The following is a 23,446-nucleotide window of genomic DNA, read 5'->3' on the forward strand; positions in this document are numbered from 1 at the left end:
GGGAGGTGCATTATGGCCACAGAAGCCTATGCGCCAACAACTATCAAAAAAAAAAAAAAAAAAAAAATTTCTTGAGTGTAGGGCCGAGAAAGTACAGATTGATAGCGGACTGAAAGGTTGTGTCGAAAAAAAAAATTCTAATGAATTCTGGAAAGTACCCTCTCAGTCCTATGGAAAAATGTTCTCTCAATATGCCATACCTCCAGGTAGTGTCGAAAGCCTTTTCTATATCAAGATTTACCATTACAAGGTGTTCATTTTTGACGTAAGCATTACGGATGCTAGTCTCTGCTTTCACCATTAGATCCAAAGTGGTACTATTTTGTCAGAATCCAAATCGATTGTTGTTCATTAGTGTCAAGAACCCAGTAAAGCCGTATGTGTATAATTTTTTCTAGAGTTTTACTCAGAAAGATAGGTCGCTAATTTTGTGGAAGTGATTTCCTGGTTTATGAAATGCTAAAATGACGGAGTCATGTCAGGAAGAGGGATATGGAATTTCAAGAAAAATTCGGTTATAGAACATTAAATTCAAGGCTGTACTGTTCAGATATTTCAGCATTACATAATAGATTCCATCAGGTCCAGCTGCACGGTCCGGCAATTTATTCAAAGCTGTTTGCAGTTCAAATATGTTAAATGGTTGATTATAGGCAAGATATTGGGGTAGTATGGAATTTTATCTTGTACCTTTCTGCTGAAGCTTTGATTTAAGCACACGCTTCTTGATTATACCGGGGTTCGGACCAGTCACCACCAAATACGGAGGATGCGGAAAGGTCAGGGAATGACCACCGCATATTCCCGGAGCAATACGGCCTTAGTTGCTAATGCTCCTAAAAACCAAATAACAAACAAACAAACAAACAAACAAACAACTTTGATTTGAAGAGAAGAGTTGTCATATGCTGAAGTGGCAGATGTAGTAGTAGTAGCAGTGGCATATGATGCAAGAAAGCAAGTGTATAAGCTTATGCAGCATCAGCCAAAAAAAAAAAAACACACCATTCCCTCCAAACGCCTGTCCAGTTCCTCCTTAAATTTATTCAACCTATCAACTTCCATAACGACAGATGGAAGTTTGCTCCAGCAATTAACCACCCGCTGGCTTAAGGCAAATTTCCGCACATCTATTCTACATCTGTCTTTTCTTAATTTGAATTTATGCCCCCTTAGGTTCGTAATCTGAACAAGTGGAAGGATCCCATCAGAATTCAGCTTGCTCAACCCATTCAAGGCCTTATACACCTCAATCAGATCACCGCGTAGGTGCCTAGTCTCCAGCCACTGCAATTTGCAGAACTTAAGCCTCTCTTGGTAAGAGGATCCCTCCATTCCTCTCACCAATCTTGTTGCTCTTCTCTGTACATGCTCAAGTAAATCTACATCCTTCCTAAAATGAGGCCTCCAGACCTGTACGCAGTACTCAAGGCGTGGCCTGACCATTGCCTTATACAGAGGAACAATCACCTCCTTCTCCCTGCTAGCAAAATTCCTATATATCATTGACAAAACCCCATGACCTGCCCTGGCAGTCTGTCTGCATTGCTCAGAAAACTTCATATCTGACTGCACAATTATTCCCAGGTCTTTTTCATTTTCTACCACCTTAAGTGTAGTACCACACAGTTGGTACGTTTCTCTGGGGTTACTTCTACCCATATGCAGTACTTGGCATTTGTCAAGGTTAAAACTTCAGTTGCCACTTCTTAGCCCATCTGCCCAAATTATCTAGATCCTGTTGCAATAGCACACTGCCATTACTGTCATTAACAACCCTGCCAACCTTTGTATCATCTGCAAACTTCGACATTAAGTTTGCAGATGATACAAAGATGATCCTGATATACCTTCATCAATATCATTGATAAATATACAAAACAACAGTGGACCTAACACCGAACCCTGTGGGACTCCACTAATAACATTATTCCAAGAAGAGCAGCACCCATTGATTACCACCCTCTGTCTTCTCCCACTTAACCATCCTTTTATCCATTGTAGCAACTTACCCTTAATACCATTCTGCTCCAATTTGTACAGTAGTCTTCCATGCGCAACAGTGTCAAAAGCTTTCCTGAAATCCAAGTATATGATATCAAAATTGTTTTTTGCATCCAGTTCCTTTGTAACCACATCATAATATCCTATCAAATTTGTCAGACAAGACTTTCCCTTAACAAACCCATGCTGTGTCTGAATTATTGCTGCAGTCTTGTCTAGATGATCCTGCAATGCATCTTTAACCAGTGACTCAATTATTTTACCCAGAACAGAAGTTAAAGTAACTGGTCTGTAATTACTCGTGTCACCCTTCGATCCTCCTTTGTGAATTGGGGATACATTTGCACATCTCCAGTCTGTGGGAACCTCCCTTGAGTCCACGGACGCTCTCATAATTATGACTAAGGGTTTACTTACTTCCTTTGCTGCCTCCTTTAATATAACTGGATAGATCCCATCCACCCCAGGTGCTTTTCTTATGTTTAACTTCAACAATTTCTCCTCCACTTTGCTTTCAGTTATTCCAAAATCATTAAGTATCCTGCTACAATTTGATAACCTTCTGCCATTTTCAAACCTTAATAATTCCTCATGTGTGAATGTAGATGCAAAATACTCATTCAGTTTGTTTGCTATCTGAGCAGGATCATCAACAGTCGAACCATCGATGTCAGATTCATCGAATCAGATTCATCCCCTTCCTTTTAGAGTTTATATAAGTAAAGAAATCCTTGCTGTTTTTCTTAGCATCTTTTGCTAAGGATTTCTTGTAATCTGCCTTCGCCTGCCTAACCTCCTTTGTACCTGATTACAGACTAGCTTATATCTGCTATAGGCTTCTGAGTCGCTTGATAGTTTATATGCATCCCATGCATTTTTCTTCTCTGTTTCGAGTCTCATTAGTTCAATTGATAACCATTTAGGCCTAAACTTTGAACAATATTTCTTAATAGGTATGAAACTTTTAGTAGCATCCACGATTAATTCCTTAAATGCTTCCCACTTTGAATTTACTGTTGGTAACATCGTGAGTTTATCCCACTGTACAGAATTGAAATACTGTCTCAGACCATCGTAGTCGCCTTTGCGGAAGCAAAAACCCTTTTCTTTACCCCTAATGGTAATTATATCTTTAAGTAAATCCCACATCAGTACACTGTGATCACTGCCACCTAGTGGTTCCTTTATCTGTAAATTCTTAATACACGAATGATCACTGCTGATAACCAGATCAAGAGTATTACCCTCTCTGGTTGCCTCTCGAACATGCTGCTGCAGAAAATAATCATCCAATAAATCCACAAAAGTCTGACTAGTGTGCGAGTGCCCAACCCACAAGTTCCAGTCAATATCTGGGAAGTTAAAATCCCCCATTATAAGACATTCCGATTTACTAGCCCACTATTTCTCTGTACAATTGTTCATTGTACTCATTCGAGTCATTAGGCCTATAACACACTCCTACTCTTATTTTTGCTTTGGCATTGCTTATGTCACACTAAACTGACTCAACAGTGCACTGTTCATCTATATCAACTGGATGCACTTCTTTTGATTTTATGTTTTTCTTAATTAACAGCATAACACCTCCTCCCTTTCAATCCTGTCTATCCTCTCTGTACACATTGTACTCCCCAAATTCCAGTTCAGCATTCCTTATATCTGTGTGACACCACGTCTCTGCTATCCCAACAATATCCGCCTTTGATGTCTTGACCAACACTTCAAATTCATTTACTATACTTCTAGCACTCGTATACATGCAAGCATACATGCTCCTACTCCTATTCCTAGATGTCTGATATGAAGTCTCTACAACAGCGGTAGCTATTTCTTCAGAAGAAGATATTTGTGATCCTATCACAAATAATACTACTAGTATACTTTGTGATAGTGGAGGCTAACTGTATCCATGCACTATTGGCTGCTGCCTATGCTGAAGTGCTCCTGAATTTTATCTCGAAAATGTGGTATTAAGAAGAGTTATTTGATTTTCTTGGTGATCAGCTTGTTAACGAAGCTATATTACAGTATGATTGACTGTTTTTTTTCCATATCAGATAATATTTAAATACTTAAAAAGACATTAGGTTATTTTGACAGTTGGAACGTTTTTCTTTCTAACCGATAATTTAAAATCCTGATGTTTATAGACTGGAAGACCTTGATTAATGAGAACGGTCTTACTGTTCTGTGTGCCAAGGTTTAAATCTAAGGAAATAATGTAAACTGTAAAGGAGGATTCAATAAGCTTTAGATAGCATAAGCTGTACTACCGTTTACTTTGCTCAAAGTTTACACTTGCGGATTCTCACTAAAGAATAATGACTAAGGGTTCAGAAGGCACAAAGGACAAAGGTAAGATTAGAGAAAGACATTTGGATGATAAGTTAGGGGACAGATATATGGGTTTAGTTGAAGATATGGAAACACGGGAAAATATAGTTATGGAAACAAAGGACAATAAAATATTGTTGGGTGGAAAAGAGTGATTTTGATGTCAATGGGACATTGGTGAATGAGTTTTGCTCTCTCACAGCAGAGAATAATCAAGACATAGTGAATGGAAGTAAGGATTGCTTAGGATCTTCAAATGACAAGGTTGTTCTAGATGCAATCTGTTCAGGCAAATTGAATAATCTTGGAGAAATTAGTGGAGTTATAAATAACGAAAGAGATATGACTGGATTTGGGAAAGAGGAATTTGATAATGGAGAGGATGAATATAGTGAAATCTACATGTCTGTGGCGAGTCATGAGAAAATAACAGATGCAATATCCGCTGGAACAAAGCAAAGAAGTTCTGGAAAGGGTAGGCCAAAGAACGTTAAGAATAAAACCGATGGAACATTAACTAAACTAGATACTGAAGAGGAAAGCAGAAGTGAAGGTTTGCAAATGACTGGTGACTTGGGAATGGTTACTCCATTATCTTCCAGAAGTCGGTCTCCCGGCTGTTTTAGAGCAGTTAGGCTTCGAAATAGATCTAATAGAATGGATGATAGTTCAAGGGGCACCCCTACCTCGCGGGCACGGCTACGTCGTCATGCAGTACATCCCCTCAGCCTAGGAAAAGTGCCAAAGGTAAACGTGTGCAACGTTCCAAAGTAAGTAACAGTTTGAAGAATACTATGCATAATGTTCAGAAGGATCTTGATTTAGCCAAGGCAAATAGAAATTTGAAGAAGTTGATGAAATGCACGCCAACTGTTTCCCTTGGTTTGTCTCCATGCGATGGAACACAGAGTATGCTAGATCAAGGAGATTTTTACCTGGGTCATGCCAGGGAACCTGTATATTTATCTGAGAAAATATCTTTTAAAACATTTAGTGAGCTGTCTCTCTGCCGGCGCAAGGACCTGGAGTAACTTCTTTTTCGGGAGGAAAAAGGTATTGGTATGAGGATTGTAATGGGGTACTTTCAAGATGGCGCACACTTGAAAGTGCTCTACATAATGTTAGCATTGAAAATGAAAGTCTAAAAGAGAAGGTCACTGGCTTAGAGAAGGTACTAGATGTGAATGAGAAACAACTGAGAGAGATCCAGATCAAGGAAGATTGGCTTACTAAGGAACTGTTTAATGCTTCCTTGTTGGGAGCAGAAAATAAATGCTTAAAGGATAGAATTACATCCTTGGAGGTGAAATTGAAGGAATACAAACAAAAAATTGAAGGACTGGAAAATAAAGATAGTGATATGGTAAGAGAACTACATAGTAAGGTAATCCAGCATAGAACCCCTCAGAATCAGGTGAACATCGAGGGACGAGGGCAAACTAAGGGCGGAAATGAAAGTCACGTGTGCTTGTCTTCCTCGTCATTGGATGGGACAGGAGGACATGTTCTGAGAGTGAAAGCAGCTGAGGGATCAAGATTGAAAAATGGTGATGAGGTGCGTTTAGCAGTAACTAAAGAGCTTAAAAGCAGCTTAAAGAAAATTAGGATAAGGAGGCTTCGGAAGATTAGGGATAATGGTGTGGTATTGGAGATGCAAACAGAAAAAGGATCTACAAGAGGTAAAGGAATGCGAGAGCATTAAACGATTGGGCGTGATTCTCTCGACTCCAAAAGAGCCAGGGCGAAAAATAATATTGTATGATGTAGAAAAAACGATCAACAAGGAAGACCTGTTAGAAGTACTTATACAACAAAAATTTACTAAATATGAACATCTCTAGGAAGGAAGTGAAGATGGAGATATTTGTCCGTTTTTGTAGTATTAATAAAGCAAAAACAGGAAATATTTGGGTCCTCCAGGTGTGTTAAGGCGTATTAGAAGTCATTTCTTACTGCATGGTAGGATTTTCATTGACTTCATGTCGTATAAGTTCAATGACTTTCATTTAGTTACTTTGTGCTACAGTTGTCAGGGATTTGGTCATACAGCCAAAACATGTTATCGCACAGACCCTGTCTGCAGTCACTGCGCAGGTATAGGACACTCCTACACATTCTGTACTCATCAACGAGAACAACCGATCTGTTCCAATTGTAAGGCAAAAAAAATCGAACTGCAAATCATTTTGTTAGGAGTAAACAGTGTCCAGAATACTTGAATGCACTTAAGTTGGTCAAAGAAAGAGCACGGCAATTTGATAACGTTAATGGCAGATATTGATAATCACTTAATTCTTAATCAGTACAATGCAAAATCGAATGGTAACCTACGTATACTACAGATTAATGCTCAGAGATTAAAATCGGTGGCTGATGAAGTTAGACTAGTGTGCAGCAGAGAGAATATTGATATAGCCTGCATACAGGAACCATACTTAGTGAAAGGTCAGCCTACACGATATCCACTTTCAGCACGTGTACTCTGTGCAGATGAACCAGACTTAAGAGCTGCAATTGTAGTGTTTAATAAGGACATAGTTATTACTGTTATAAATTCGTTGTGCTCTTCACAGATGGTGTGCATAGGAGTAGAGTCAGATCTTGCATCATTCTATCTATGTTGGATGTATTGTCATCACTCAACAGACATTAATTTCTACATCAGGTACGCGGAACTGGTTCAAAATCGCTTGGGTAGTAATTCAGTAATATTTGCGATGGATTCTAACACAAGATCAGCATCGTGGTTTGATAGAATTACAAATGATCGTGGTCGTCAACTAGATGAATTCTTGGCTTGTTGTGGATTGTTTATACAAAATCTACCAAGTTCAGATAGTGCTTTCTTCACTGTTAATGGAGAATCAAATATTGACTTGACAATCTGTAACGTAAGGGCAGCTGGTATCGTGGACGATACCAGCTGCCCTTACGTTACAGATTGTCTGCTCTGATCATCTGGAAATTGTATTTTCTGTCAGGGACATAACAAAACTAGCTCCGTCTCAGGAACATTACAACGATGTGCTATCAGAAATGCAAAGTGGAGTAGGTTTGACGAATATATTCATGTCCGACTTGGGAATCTGGATATTTAGGCATTCAGTCAGATGTCTGGAGAGAATGCAGTGGAGTTCCTTCAGCGCTCTCTCTTTGAGGCTTCCAGCACATCTATGAAGCAAAAGAACTGTAATAGGATTCCAGTTAAATAGTGGTCTGGTGAGTTAAGCCAATTTCGGAAGCAGGTTCATAAAGCGTGGAAAACGTACCAAAGGAGTAAGCATAACAATGGGGCGGAGGAAGTTCATGTACTTAAAGTAGAGTGTCAGAGGATGCGGAGTGCATACGTGTATATGATATCTAAATCAAAATTAACTGCCTGGAGAAGGTTGGTTAGAACTGTGGGCAATGAGAACCAGAGGCGGATTTAACGGCGGGCGAACCGGGTGAGCGCCCTGGGCCCCGACTTCTGAAGGGCCCCGCAAAACCCCAACTTTTCACTTTTTTCTAATGACACCAAGTTTGGTTTCATATGTGCAATTTTAATTACGTACAAGTTTACAATCGGCGGTAAAACCTGATAGTATGTTTATAATCGCTTATTTTCATTACTACGCTGCATACTATACACATACTATGCTGCATAGGCCCCGCGCGGCTGTGCTACCGCTCATCGGAGCAATAGATCGTATTTGCTACGTACTTACAAAGGTTCTCCTTCAGTGCAGACACGATATACGCAAATACGCGTATATTGTTGAAATTATATTAAGATAAAATTAACAAAGAAAAAAAAATTTATTTAAATATTTTCACATTTGTAATTTTAATTTCAAGTAAAATTCTATGATTTTTTTGTTCAAATTTCTGATTGTTACTCCTATTATACGTATACTATCATTAATTATACTTTTACATATGTTCAACTATTAGTTCAAAACTTTGATTATTATTATGCTATTATTAATTATATTATACATATACTGTATTATATTCAAATTTTATTGGAAATAAAACATTAATAGTACATAATATTTTTGCATTTATTTAAAAAAAATAAATGGTTAACATGTATTTTTTATTTTCCCTGTCTTTCTCTTTTTTTTTTAAGGGGCCCAATATTTTCTTCTGCGCCCGGGGCCTCAATCGACCTTAATCTGCTACTGATGAGAACCCATGGGGAATTGTATATAAGCTATGTACTGGCAACACTAAAATATATAATGGAGATACAGCATACGCTATTGGAGATGTTGACCAGGAAAATACGAGTTGGAGAGAAAGTATGTCTGTGATTTTGAATCATCTGATTGGAGATACTGTCTATGAGCAAGACGATGAGGAACAGGTGTTGATGAAAAGGCTTAATCATGCTTACTCTGGGGTACAGGACGAGGATCCCTTTAGCCTGATTGAACTCTGTGATGCAGTACAACGCATAAGGAACAATAAATGCCCAGGAATGGACCTTTGAAGGAGAGGTCATTAAATGGGCTCATCGACTGATACAAGGGATCCTTCTTGAAGCTTTTAATAGCTGCCTGCGTGACGGGGGCCTTTCCATCACCATGGAAGGATACCCTATTAAAGCTGATACTGAAGGGACCATCTAGGCCAAAGAATGTTCCACGATCTTATTGACCTATTGCCCTCCTCCCTGGATTAGGAAAGGTGTTTGAAAGGATGCTGGCGAGACGGATTACTGACTATACTGAAAAAACTTAGGCTGGTCTGGCAGACAATATAGTTTTACTCCACGTCGTGTAACAGAAGATGCGCTTCTGGCATTGCGAAACTATATATTAGGCTCGAACAGTAAGTTTGTCCTTGGAATCATTGACTTTGAGGGAGCTTTTGACTCCATTCAATGGAGCAGCGTTCTTATGATGATGAGACTTGCAGGCTTTTCAACTAAGATCTTTAGGACAGTAAAGGACTACTTCACCCACCATAGAGTGACTGCTAAGTCATCGGTTGATTCTATTGTACGAGAAGTGACCAGGGGATACCCACAAGGATCAGTTTTGGACCACTAATGTGGAACCTAGTTTTGGAGGACTGGTTGCGTAGGGACTTCGAGCATACAGAGATGGTGGCATGTGCCGATGATCTTGTGTTGCTTACTGAAGGAGATACACGGAAGCGACTAGAAACCAGGTCACAGCAGGTTTTGTTTGAACTTAATAACTGGTGTAGGTTACATAAACTGACTGTATCAGGCACCAAAACAAAGACAATGGTCTTTAAGGATCAATTTTCGAGTAGAAGACCCCCGGTTGTTAAAATGAATGGGTCGAGCCTAAAATCGGCAAGGCAATTAAAATATCTAGGCATTATGTTTGACGGATCTATGACTTTCAACTCACATGTTACTTATCTATCAGAAAAGGTGAGGAAATTTATTGGGATGATTACTCGAATCACTAGAGATGGCTGGGGAATAAAAGGTAAGGCCATGAACTTGTTATATGAATGTGCATTTATCCCTATGGTAACGTATGGTGCCCCAATTTGGTTTGAACGTGTAAGTGGAACAGTTTACAGAGGTCGCATGATTTTGAATATACTGGATGGTCACTCTTGCAATTTGGACATTCCGGAGCCTTTGCAGTACACTCTGTTTGTGAATGACTTTTTTGACCCACAGTTAGAACAAGTAATTTCGCCTCTGTATGTCTGTCAGAGAGTGACCACATTTTTGGCACTTGAACCATCTTAAAGGGTTTGGAAAGTATGGTCGGATATGGCAACGTAGGTAGCCTGCTTTAACTGAGGTCGGCAAATTAGGTGTACTAAAAGGTCAATATAATCAATATGTTGGAACAAGCTTATCGTCCTCCCGGATTACATAATTCGCCTTGCGGAGTTAATTTCTGTTTTTGCAATTCCATGACTATCTCCTTTTTTTTTTTTTTTTTTGGTAGTTGTTGGCGCATCGGCTTCTGTGGCCATAATGTACCTCCCAAGGTTTTTTTGCAGTACTTTGATCCAAGCCCGAGGCGGGATTCGAACCCGCGACCTTTGGGTTGCCAGGCAGGCACTTTACTCACCTGGCTAGCCCGGTCGGGCGGCTATCTCCTCTTCTCTTCACTGACGTTCAATAAATCCCACTCGCTTATCACTCCTTTTGAGGAGTTCAGTGTGATATGTAGCGTGGCTTTGATTGGAATTCCGCTTATGGATGACATTTTTAACAATAATTCAGAATGCTTGCATCGTCTTAATCGATCTCCTGACTGGAGTCGTTTTACCATTTTTCGCATACCTTGGCATTCTCGAGACATCTCTGGATGACAAAGGGAGAGAGTTTACTTACCAGCTAGGTCGATAACAAATGCATTATCAGAAAAACTGGTGGTTCTGATTTGTTACACTCCTTTCTCATTCTTTTCGGAAGACTGAGATTGTCTTTCATTCTACGGGTGTGAGTATGTTGAGAGCCTGTTGGATCTAGTGGTGGGTATTCATCGTAATCCATTGTTGTCATTTTAGCCTTGGGAGAGGGATTTCTTTTCCCTGGTTACCGGCCCTGCCACGTGGAGGCAGGAGCTGTGCCAACCAGTGACCCAGCGATCAGGAGAGCAGTACGTTGCTAGCGGAGATAGCAGTAACGTTGTAAGCGGGGTTAGAAGTGACGTTGCTAGCGGGGGAGGCACTAATGTTGCGAGTAGTCAGCAGTAACGATGGGAAATGATTATGCAGCGATATATGGACATCATTTGCAAAATGAAAGGTGCTCCATCTTAAATAAAATTAAGTTATCCAACTGAAATAACTGAAACATACGATCTAGCAACATTTCGCTGTGTCTTTTGGCAGTTGCTGTGTCTCGCAGAATGGAAGGTCTAAAGACTGTGGATGATGTGATACAACGCCAGACTCTTTACCTTTTGGATTTCCTTGAGCCTTTTAAACACAGATTTTCCAGATTAGCAGTGGCAGTTGTGTCGATTAGCAAAACTACCAGCGTGAAACAGCCTCATCTCTCCAAACAATGTTATCAAACAGCTCTGGCCACTCTTCCTTCTATATCAATATAATTTCTGCAAATTCCATCCTTCTGTCGCAGTAATCAGGAAACAAATATTGAACGTAATGTGGCTTCTATGGTTTGACGGACGGTTCTCTCCTGAGGATGGTCACAACTGCATAACGGCAGAGTCCACTTTCAAGAGCTCCCTCACGCATTGATTTTTGTGGGATCCTTAAAAACATCTCAGTCACTCTTGTAATGTTGTCTGGAGTCTACAAACTTTTGTTGTTGCGTCGTGTTGCATGGATTCCACGTTCACCCCTACACCGCCTTTGAACTCATAACGGGCTACAATTTTGGCCCTTGCATACTCAAAACTGGTGGCACAATACACCTTTACAAGAAATTAACAGTAACTTTCTAAAGGGCGTGGAACGATGAATCGGTTAACGTTAATTTCATCAAAATCAGTTAAAAATAAAAATCAAGGATGTTTAGAATAATTTAAAAATAGGAAGTCAGTTATCAGACCCCACCCTACAGATTAGTGATATACTTGACATATGCATTAGTAGCATAATTATCCCATGTATCAGATTCGCGAGTTGATTATAGAATCCTTGTCTTCTCGCAAAAAAGAAGCATTTTTAAATAAAGGAAAATTCATAATAAAAATATTTTAAAACTACAAAACGTGTTTAACTTAGCAATCCTCATAACGTCACAATTAGTTCACAATGAATAAATAAATATTTAAATGCAATTATTTTCGAAAAAATAAATAAATATGTATACTGTAATACTCTATAAATAAGTATTTACATTTGTTAGTGAAGAGGACTCGCTTATCTACTTAAAATTAATTTTGTGCAATAAAATGTATAATCGATCGACAGAAATTAGATACCTTTTCTAAAATTAAGACAACTGTCTTGTCCTATCTATTAAGACCATAATATTTTCTTCTGGAAGTTGCAATTCTGCAGGACTCTTGTCCTGCAAGAATTGCAACTTCCAGCGGGACCAACTTCGGATATTTGAAAACAAAGAAAAAGCGGAAATTCAGGTTTCAATATTTAGAAGTACAGAAATATCTCATTTCATCCAAGGAGAAATACGTGCAATTACAGCCACATGTAATGTTTATACAATTTCTCGAATTCCATTCAGCTGGGTTACAGAATTTTCCATGCTTTCCAATATTATTAAATAATGTTTCAGTATTGCTGAATTCATCAATTTATCATGCGTTGAGTAATCTCTTTCAAGTTCATCTTTCGCAATAGAGAAAGAACTGGTAAGTTGCCAACATCATGATGAAAAGTAACTTCTTGAATTCATTTAATTATCTAAGAAAATTATCAAGTTTTGGCAATTATCTAGCAAAAATTGGAGATTTGGCAGTAAACATGTTTTAAATTGAAACCCTTAATGGAATTTCGTTAATAAGTCCTTGACAAACTTTGATCAGTTATGAATAATTCAAGCTGCATTACATATCACACTGCACATAGTCTTATTTCTGGAAAATAGCCAGCATTTGTGGTTTATAACTACCATTATAAACCACAGTTTATTAAGTTATTATAAGTTTCGTTAATAAGTCCTTGAAATTTAAGAAATCTAAATTAGTATTATCTTCAGATTATTATAACACAACCAACATATTTTTAACAAAAAATACCTATCTGAGATTTAATATAACTATATTACTCCGAAACTCAATTAAAAATGTATAAATTATTACGCCGATTGTTCCTATAATTATATACCCGTTCAATAGTAATATTTCATATAAACCGGGTTTACCTGATGTACGATATCTGTTACGATTGTCAAAGTCTTCCCATGCTGTTCTTAGCTGAACGATAAAAAGCCACCCCAAGATCAAAAATCTATTTTCTTCTATTTGTCTGGGAACCGCCTCTGATGCACATCAATGATTGTTCAGAATTTGCCCCGAGGTAACTAAGGCCATGTGACATCAATATATTGTGTTTCTATACGGAAAGTAAATGAAATGAAAACATGATTTCGATTTGTACACTTAATCATAATAGGCATAATGGTTTTTTTTGTTTGTTTTTTTTATAAACATTATTTCTCATTATGATCTTTTAAAAAATTGAAATGAAAAGCATATATTACGGCTAATAAGCCTCCTTAAAAACCCTTACCCTTTGAACGATCGTTAGACTAAATAGTACACTTAATTCTCAACTAAAATATCTTTGGAGCTCTTATAATCGGGGACCCAGGGCACAAGCTGAATAAGCCGGTGCAAAAGGACTGCTTAACCGATCGGCAGTGCTGGTTTGGCTTGAAATAACGAATCAGCAAAGAGGCAGCAGCAGTAAGAATGCATCATAAAAGTAGCAAATCCTATGTAGCTGAAATATTCAAGAGCGGGAGTGCAGTAATGGACATGCGTTTGAGTGGACCGTAGTTCAAGTCTGCGTGATTGCTAAATACAGTTAATAATTGTATTCATTATCAAAATAATTAAGTGTAAACTCCTCTTACCTAGTAGTTGACCGGGAATATAAACAAGAATACTTTTTGGAATTCCAGAAGGGTCGCACTTTTTTCATAGGAACAGTATCTTGCTGTGTTTTTTACTGGACTCTCAATATTGATACACAACTCTTTTCCGGTGTGCAGGCAGAATGTCGCTGTAATTTTTTGTAGAAGTTAATTACCCTCCGTTTACGTAGAAATTCAAAGAGTAGACGCCCCACTACCCCAGGTAATGTTAATGTTTTCCACCAATGCTGAACAGATTGAACAAGAAATTCCTAAAGCATCAGTTGGCCAATTATTCCTCAAAGTTTTCTGGAGCACTATCTCTAATCCTCTGAACGGTGTTCATATTGAAAGAACAGCTCTGCAAGCTGCAGTGAAGCAGAAACCGCTGAATGATTCCTGTAACGTGTATGGGCTTTGCAGTGAAATGCCCTATTCTCAATTTGGAAATCTTCAGTGGTAGGGCTCGTGAGTCATTCTTTCTTCTTTGAGAAGTCGTTCACACCTGAAATTGCATCTTGCCCTATAGCTAAGAAGTATCAACGGTGATGCGATTTCACTTAGTATTTTTTCTCACTTTTCTCTAAAGTATGCACCTTTGCAAATCTTGTGGCCTACTTGCCAGATCTGTTACTTTCCTTAAGTCGTGGATCTGGGAAATTGTCTATCTCTCGCTACTTTAAAATAACATGATATTCTCCACAGTGAATAGATCGCAACTTCTTAATTTACCATATTTGAAGTTTATTACTCATTTTCTATTAGAATCTGGAATAATTAACATAAAGTCATTTCCATTGCAAGAAATCATTAGAGCATTATTTTACATCCATTCCTATTCGAATCTTTAAAATATATATAAAAACAAAGGTTTAATAAATGGCGAAAACGTGTTTGAACATAAAGGTACAAATTTTCCCAAATCATATTGATAACAACTTGTTGACCTTCAATAACAACCAACCCGACTTCATTTCTGTTCACTGTCTTTTGAGGTTTTTGTTCGAGAGTGTCTTTCTGGAATCAGTTTAAACTGATTATTAGTAAACATTGTCTACAAATACAGAATTATGACACCTCAGTTTGAAAATAGTAATAACGATATGGTACAGGAAAGCCACAGGCTTTTCTGCACCGGCCAAAAAAAAAAACAAAACATGTAAATAAGAAAATGCAAATTATTTGTTTCCATGCTCATCTAAGAAACTATCCAGTTGACCCTTAAATTTGTTCAAAATGTCAGCCTCAAAGGCAACCTGTATGAACAACTCGCTGACTTAAAAAAAAATTCCTCTAAACCTCTAGTTTAAACCTCTTCCCCTGTAATTTGAATGTATTGTCCCTAGTTCTGGTGTTATTTATAACGGTGCATATTCCGCCTTCATTCATTTTACTAAGATCTGCAAGTGCTTTATAAACCTCACTGATGTCACCTCTGAGGTGAGGTCAGTAAGGTGCTGGTCTAACATCAAAAAGCTGAATGTCTTTTTTCCTTAGGTGAGATCTCCGTACTTGAACACAATATTCAAATTGCCTTATACAGTGGGACTATGACCTCCATATCTCCACAGAATAATGTTCGATTAAACATCGACAGGACACCATAGACTTCATTTCCGCCAAAATTAACTCCCAGATCCTATTCTTTATTGTTTTTAACTCAACCCCACCAAGTGTATAATTTATTTTGGAGCTGCTATTCCTCAAGTCTAAAACTTGCATTTTGCTACATTGAAACATTGCTGCTACTTTCCTCACCATTCCTGCAGCCTGTTCAAATCATCCTGAAGGGATGCTGCTTGCTACTCATCATTAAATACTCTATCAATCTTTACGTCGACTGTAAATTTTGACATTACGCTTTCTATCTCTTCGCCGATGTCATTTATGAAAATCAGAAACAAGCAGTGATCCAAGAACCGATGCCTGGGGACTCCACTTCTGTCTTTACACCAATCTGAAGAATATCATTAATCACAACCCTCTGCTTCTGCCCTGCAGCAATCCATATTAGAATTTTTCCAGTAATCTCAATATGTTCCAGCTTATACAGTAAGCTCTCATGAGAGACTGAGTCAAATGCCTAGCTAAATCCAAATAAACTACCAAATTGTTCCTTACATCCAGCTATTGAGTAACTGTGGCAAACTAGCCTACTAAGTTAGTTAAACATGATTTTCCCTCAACAAAGCCATGTTGCGTGTACTTCAGATTGTCATATCGATTTCCATGTCCCTGGACTGTACTCTTAGTCATTGCCTCTAAGAGTTTTCCTACCACTGAAGTCAGAATAACCGGGCTGTACTTACCAACTTCTCTTTAGAACCACCTTTATGTATATAAAACGGTGAAAAATGCAAGGGGAAAAAATATTACGGGCGTTTTTCGCTAGAATCCATCTCGAATTTAGTGGCGTAAACCAACCTAATCTTTTTAACTAGCCAAACAGAAAAGGTTATTGAATTCCTGCCGGCTCTACTGGCTAGCAGAACGGCATTCACTCCAACGCAAAATCCTGGTGATTAGCAGCCAACAAGCGCGAATCAGTGGGCGGAGCTATATGTAACTATCATTTGCTGTTGCAAAGATCCATGTAAGAGTCTTGTTCCAAAGTTTAACCTTCCCCTCTATTACATTTTACAGCGTTTTTGGGTGCCTTCGTAACCAGGTGGGCAGGAGCAGCAGTGCGTAGCACAGGCTTCTTGATTAGCCCGGGGTTCGAGCCCGTGAGCCACCAAATACGGAAAGGGCAGGGAATGACCACCGCATATCCCCGGAGCAATATGGTCTTAGTTGCTAATGCTCCAAAAAAAAAAAAAAAAAAAAAAAAGTTTTTGTGATTTGTGCTAACTGAAATTACGAAGAAACTAGTTTTTACAAAAATGTAAAAACTAGTACTTACAAAATATGGGGAAGGATGAGACACCGGAAACTTTGCTCTGGAGACTAAACATGGGTTTCATCAGTTCAAGCCTCCAATAAGCAAAGTGATGACATTCCACCGATTGATGAACATCATGGTGTTAGTATTAATATTATATTATTAATGTTATATTACATTAGTACATTGGTGTGCAAAATTTAAGGATCAGTCAGGTTTTCAGGTTTGGCAGGACCTGTAGCTTCTCATAGGAGTGGCCTGGATATGGGAAAAGCATACCAAAGGAACCTAGTGATGTAAGAAATGAAGGAAACAACACCGAAACAACAACTGAAACAAAACGGTACAGAGGGATTTTATTCAAAAATGGCAACATAGCACTGACTACCACGATACAGATGCATCACTGCCAAAGATGGAACAAAGGGAAGATGTGGTCCTCAGTAGGAGATATGTCACCTGTCCATACGTCGAACATGCATACCCATGTCTGCGCGGCAGCACAGTGGTATCGTTACCGTCATCCCCACACCGGATGGAAAAGGCCCGAGTTCGAATCCAGTCGATAACGCGGGGAACTTTAATGGGCTTTTTTCACTCCGTGGCTGAGTTAGTCTGTCTCAGGCGTGGTTTGTTCTTTTCCTCAGAAACTTTGGTTTTTTTGTCTAGAAAAACGGACAAATCGACCAGAGAGCACACGCAATTTACGGACACAAATATTTCTTATACAAACACATAAGAAATTACCGTGTGACCCTAATAGAATAGTTTATTTTTTTGTCTAAATAACTGTTTTTACCAATCAGTTATGTCACATCTTTATGCTTTATTTAGCAAGGGCAGAATTTTTATTAATCGTATAAAGAAAGCGCAATGTACGCATTATAAAAAGAATAAACTAAAAAAGGTACGAAAACTGTTTCTTTATTGTAATTGTTCATGTCTAGTGCCCGATGTAGCTGAGGGCCAACGCAAAATTGAAGTAGTAGACGAGTTTCGGTGACCGTGGTTCAAATTCTATGTAACTGATACTACTATTAAAATATTAAAGAGGTAAACACTTTTTCAATAAAAAAATTCCACTCTGGCGGAACACTCACATTATTTTATTGGAACCTTCCATGTAAAGAATAGGAAAGGAATATAGGAGTTATGATTATAACGCCATAATTATGGCATTATTGTCAATATAATGTCGTTATACAGCATAATTAAAAATATATCAGTAAATATTAGGCGTTACACTTTGGATTCAAAATTTTTACCAGCAGGCGCAGGGGTTTCTAGTTCTTGTTAGTAAAAACTAGTTTTGTCGAATGCTGCTAGGAGCTTCTTGTAGTAAGGGGTTTCGGGTTTTAACTGTAGCATATTCATCATTCTTTTGAATGATGAGTATAAATTAAAATATAAAAAAAAACACAGCAGGCATACATTACAGTTCAGTCCATGACAGCTTTGGAGCATCCGTGGCCAATGCAATTGGACAGCCATTCGGTCAAGAATCACCATCATTTGGGGTCGGCATTTGCGCTTTTAGTAGACTAGGACTTTGTAAACAACCGCTTACTGAAAAAAAAAAAAATTTTTTTTTTTCAATTTATAGTTTCACGTATATAGGGTAGGTAACTTGTTTCTAAAGATTAATTTGCTTCTTGTCCAAGTAGTAGTTCGAACATTCTGGTCGCTTCCAAAAGCTACTGGTATCAACTTTTGCTCATCTCTATTCCCACCTCTGTCAAAACGGGATGGTTCTTTTGTCACCTTAGCTAAAGATAAAGCTAATCCACTAGCATCCTACTTTCCTTTTATCGATGATATTATTAAACCACCTCCTACCATTCCCACCATTACACTCCATTCAATGCCTTCCAGAAGAATTTTGAACAGATTTCATGTCAAGAAATCACATCAAGAAATTGACGGTATTTCTCCACTTGTTCTCAAAACCTGCGCTCCAGAGCTTTTTCCTGTTCTGTGTCTCTATTTTACACTTTCTTATTGCAAAGGTGTTTTTCCTTCTGCTTGGAAATTTGCTCATTTGCTCAAAAAAAAATTATGCGTGTGCCGAGAACGCATAGCGAAATTTAAGAAAATCTTCTTTAGGTGAATATTTAAATTTATCACTTGACAGACGATCCCATATTGACCGTATGAATGCCGCAGGCGACGAATCTGCATAAATGAGAGCTCGGAAATATAAGACGTTCCGTCACCAAATCTAGTTTCGGCAAGTGCTGTGGCATCAGACGATATTTAAAACCATTTGACTTGGACAGCTGGAATCACTTTGTTCTTGAAAGAGCCACGACAACTGTTAGAGGGCGACATTTGACTTGCATCCTCATTTGGAAATACTGTTTGAAGAAGAGCGTGATCTTGAGCTGCTACATTCTTCACATCGTTCTTGAACCAAAGCCGATCACACACCGAATCGAAATCATTATCCAGAAATGTACGTTTAAACTATGCTTGGATGCTTCGGTGTTACTTAAACTCCTGTTCTGTTCGGGCTGTGCATTACGTGTTGAACGATTTGATGGAGTACTTCTTGACAGTCGGTTTTGTCTTCTTCGCTTTTCGTTTACAACTGGGCTTCGAGGATTCTTCATCGTTTTCGCTTGCAGTATCAACTTCCATGACTCCTTCCAAATTTACTTCTAATATTTCTGGGGAGATTTAAGACTCTGAAGGTGTGGATGGACCTTCTCTGGCTTCTTTGTTCAACTCCATCGCAGTCTAAATTCCTTATTTCTTCCGCAGCCTAAACAGCTTAGATCTCTCCTTTGTACTCATTGGAGGTGGTTTCGGTGGTCGCATTGCACGTATTACAATTATATATTTTTTTCCATCGAATTTTTTTTTTATTTAATACGATGGAGAATTACGCAATCAGTAGGGATACTGATTGGGTCATGCGTCGCTCGTGCCTGGTGCGGAGTGGTACAATGGTGGGGAATGAATCATTTCGTGTCGTATTTTCTTGGCGATTTTTGTGAATCCATGGACGCATTGCAAGTATACGTGCTTTATACGCCTTACAACGCTCACTACAGTGGACCCCAGCTTTACGAATCTTTTTACGTTGGACACTCCACTGTACGATCTTTTTACGATGGACACTCCACAACAAAATACCGTTCACTATATGATATGTAGTAAGCGCCGTTAATTGTGATCACATTTGTGAAATGAATTTTAATTATATTAACGGCTGTTCTAATAAGCGAAAATAGGAGGAATATTTTCCACAGGCTATATAAAAGTAAAGATATAAAGCACAGATTTACACTTTATTACCTTATAAATTAACAAAATTAAATGATACTTGAAAATTGGAAGAATATTTTCCACAGATCAAAAAAAAACACTACACCGGATATTCCAAGCTGACCACCCTTCCAAACCGGGGTACTTAGCCTAGTACGATAGTTGGCCGTTTAGAATGCCTGTAATGCGTTTACTTATGGCAATGGTCGCATTTTCGTTGCACTTTTTGTCAATCCACGAACACAAGTTACTTCAATCTGAAAACTGCCTGAATCGAGCCTAAAGAAGTGAAACTTCTTTGGGCTCGATTCAGGCAAATCCAGCCCATCAAATTATCGTCCCCATGGAACTTACTTCTACTCTTTCTAAAGTAATGGAGAAATCAATTAACCACCAACTCCTAAACTATATAGAAACGTTCCATCTGATCAATGATTGTCAATATGGATTCCGCCAGTGTCGATCCATTGGTGATATGCTACTGGTTTTTTTTAATTGGGAATCCAGGTTTGTCTCTGACCACTCACTGCGAGTGGTATTCTATATTGGCTCTCTATCTTCTAACTTCTCCACTAATGCTGGTGTTTCCGAAGGTTCAGTTCTTTCTCCCACTCTTTTTCTTCTATATTAATGACCTTCATCCATTGACCGGAAATTATATCCACAGTTTTGATGATAATGGCATTTCACCTTCCATTTTGAGAAAACTTGCCCTGCACAAACAGCTTCAACTTCTCGAATACCCGCTATCAATTCCTTAAATGCTGATCTCCAGCTAATTCTTCAGAACTTAGCTGATCCAAACTTTCTAAAACTCAATGCTGCTTTATATCTCGCCTAACGGATTCTTCTGCTCTTATCTTCAATGACAATCAGATTTCTAGACAAGGTCATATATCTCTATTACGAATTATTCTGAATTCTAATCTCTCTTGGTATAAGCACATTATAAATATTGCTTCCTCTCCATCGCATTATAGCCAAAGCAGCTTATGCGCCATCAACCCCCCCTCCTCTCCATCTAAAAAACTGGGTTTTCCCTTTCGCTCTCGGCGTTAACCTTTCTTCCAAACAACTGCTCACTCTGTACAAATCGCAAATCCGCCCTATCATGAAATGTTGTTTCCACATCTGGAGCGGTGCCCCCAAAACTTCCCTCAGGCCTCTAAATTCTATTCAAAAGATGGCAGTTAATTAATGACCCATCTCTAACAAAGTTTCTACTGTCTGTTCTTCCTAATTGGCTTCTCTGATTCCCCCCCCTTCTCAAACCAGTCAGTATCCTTTAATTGTTCAACTTTAAACTCACAGAACCAAGTTTTCTTCTTCCTCATTCATTCATTCAATTTCTGTTTTCTGGAGCCACACCATTTTCATGCGTATTTTGTTGAAAATGACAATCTACAGAAATTCACGTCAAATGGAACAAGTATCTTCTTTCATATTCTCAACCCATACTCGGTACTATAGGTTCTAATACCTCTCGTGCTTGTGGTTTTCATTAAAAAATTTCCTTTGTTACAGATAATTTGCTTTCAGATAAGTTTCAAGAGTAGAGAGAACAATGAAATCTAGTCTTTCTTAAACACTGGATTTACAAGAAATGGGAAGTGAGTTCCAGTAAAGTAAAGTTCCAGCCTACCTAGAGTATAATATCAGGACAGTAACGGGACAGGTAGGGCAATAGCAAGACTCCTACCAATGATGAGTCAAGCACCGTCCACGTAACGTTAGCGGGGACCCATAATACAATGAGCATGCTAGAGAGGGAATTTTGAGCTTGGAGAAAATTAAGCAGACCTTCATTAAGTTCCCCCAAATGTATAACAAAGATTAATCTCCGATTCAAAGTGTTTTAGAATACAGCCCACCACGATCATCTGATCTGACCATTCCTCCTCTCTTCATTTTCACGAAGAGAGGAGGAATAACCGATTTGAAACCAAATGAGAGGTGCCTTCAGGAGACAATTTTTTTCTCTTGAAAATTTTTTAAAGAGGCTCTACTACTATCCAGAAGAGTGAGTTGGTAGAGAATTTGTTTTGGGTTTAGTTGCTGGGGCAGGGGATTCGTGTAGGGAAAACTTGTATCACGTCTGCCAAAAAAATTCCTGTCAGACATCGTCGCACAGGAATGCGTCGCACAGGTCGCACATCAAGCGCGAGTTAGCGTCAGACGATATAGATTTCAGTAAGGTATAGGAGTTTACTCAACCAATAAATGTGGGAACGAAAATGGAGAGAGCATTCTAGGAAGCGAATTCTACTAGACGATCGGAACGAGATTTAAAGTACAATCGAGGAGAGCCAATAACAGTGGCGCTACATTTAATTTACTAGAAACTATAATTAAATTTATTTGATGTATACACCCGCTTCAACGCAGCACGATCATTCAATCCCAAGTTTAATAAAAGTTTGGCTAAAATCCTTGAGTTTGGTAAAACTAGAAAGGTCACTCCTTTTAACATGTGATATGTATTTCTAATTTCTACCGAAACTGAGAGGTATACACTAGCTCATGAGAGGTTTAACAAAAAACCTCATGAGAGGTTATTCTTTGTTTAACAGTCTGATAAGATTTATGTGTCAAGCTTATTCTATAACCTGGACTGTTTACATCTGCCCGCAAACCCAATTTATCTTATATATGTTTAGCGCTAACTAGCTGAGAATTAATGAGAATCATTTGACATACTTGTTTTACTAGAGTAGGGTAGTAGTAAAAATGTTCTTAGCATAAAATGGAGCGGAGGGAAGAGAACCATTTCAATACACTAAGAAACTGTCAGAATATTAAGAAAGGGTCCACAAATTTTCTGACGATGACTAATTTTCCTTATGTACATTATTATAGCTGTGTACAGATTTACTTTTAGATATTTTGTATGTTATGCTAATTAAAAATGAAAGTTTGGCAGTATGGTCGGGATTTATTATTTTAGCCCACGGTTGCACCAGTCTCTACACCCAGAATTTGAACCTTTATGATGTCAGAGGCCCATAACTACAATTACCATAAAACATAATTAATAATCGAGTAGGACTATTGAGTACGGCGTAAGATGCGCCTTCTTAATGTCTTGGAATTGCCCAAGAAAATTGGAGTATTCCATTTTCTCATCAGGCTTTAATAGTTGTCCGCTAGTAGACACAACAAAGAAAACGAGAAATGAAAAGCCTTAAAACCTACCCTGTAGTACGACGTCTGTGCACAGAAGGTGAAGCACGTTTGGGAAATTACGACACCCTAAACCCAACCCATACAATGCCCACAATCATCTGACCATAGATTACTTTGTATGGAACCAAAACTTTATTCTAAGCGTATAACCAGGCAAGAGTGAGAAATCGCATTTTGCAAGATGTTGAAATCAATCACAGCTTTGAAACGATAAGACGGGCCACGATTTCGTCCACTATTTAGTCGAATCCACTATTTAGTGGATTCGCCACGCTGAA

At 38.5% G+C, this 23,446-nt stretch overlaps 1 protein-coding gene across 1 annotated transcript in view; it reads right to left on the reverse strand.

The window, feature by feature from the left end:
- Positions 1-23,446, reverse strand: part of LOC150081758 (protein tolkin-like) — a 285,479-nt gene that overhangs the window by 217,479 nt on the left and 44,554 nt on the right. The window contains exon 2 of the mRNA XM_090379622.1: positions 13,124-13,314. The gene's annotated coding sequence lies outside the window, so the exon portion shown is untranslated. The remainder of the gene's footprint in view (positions 1-13,123; positions 13,315-23,446) is intronic.

This window comes from Mastigoproctus giganteus, chromosome 8 (genome assembly GCF_048544385.1).
Source record: "Mastigoproctus giganteus isolate SK-2022 chromosome 8, ASM4854438v1, whole genome shotgun sequence".
Lineage (NCBI taxonomy): Eukaryota > Metazoa > Arthropoda > Arachnida > Uropygi > Thelyphonidae > Mastigoproctus > Mastigoproctus giganteus.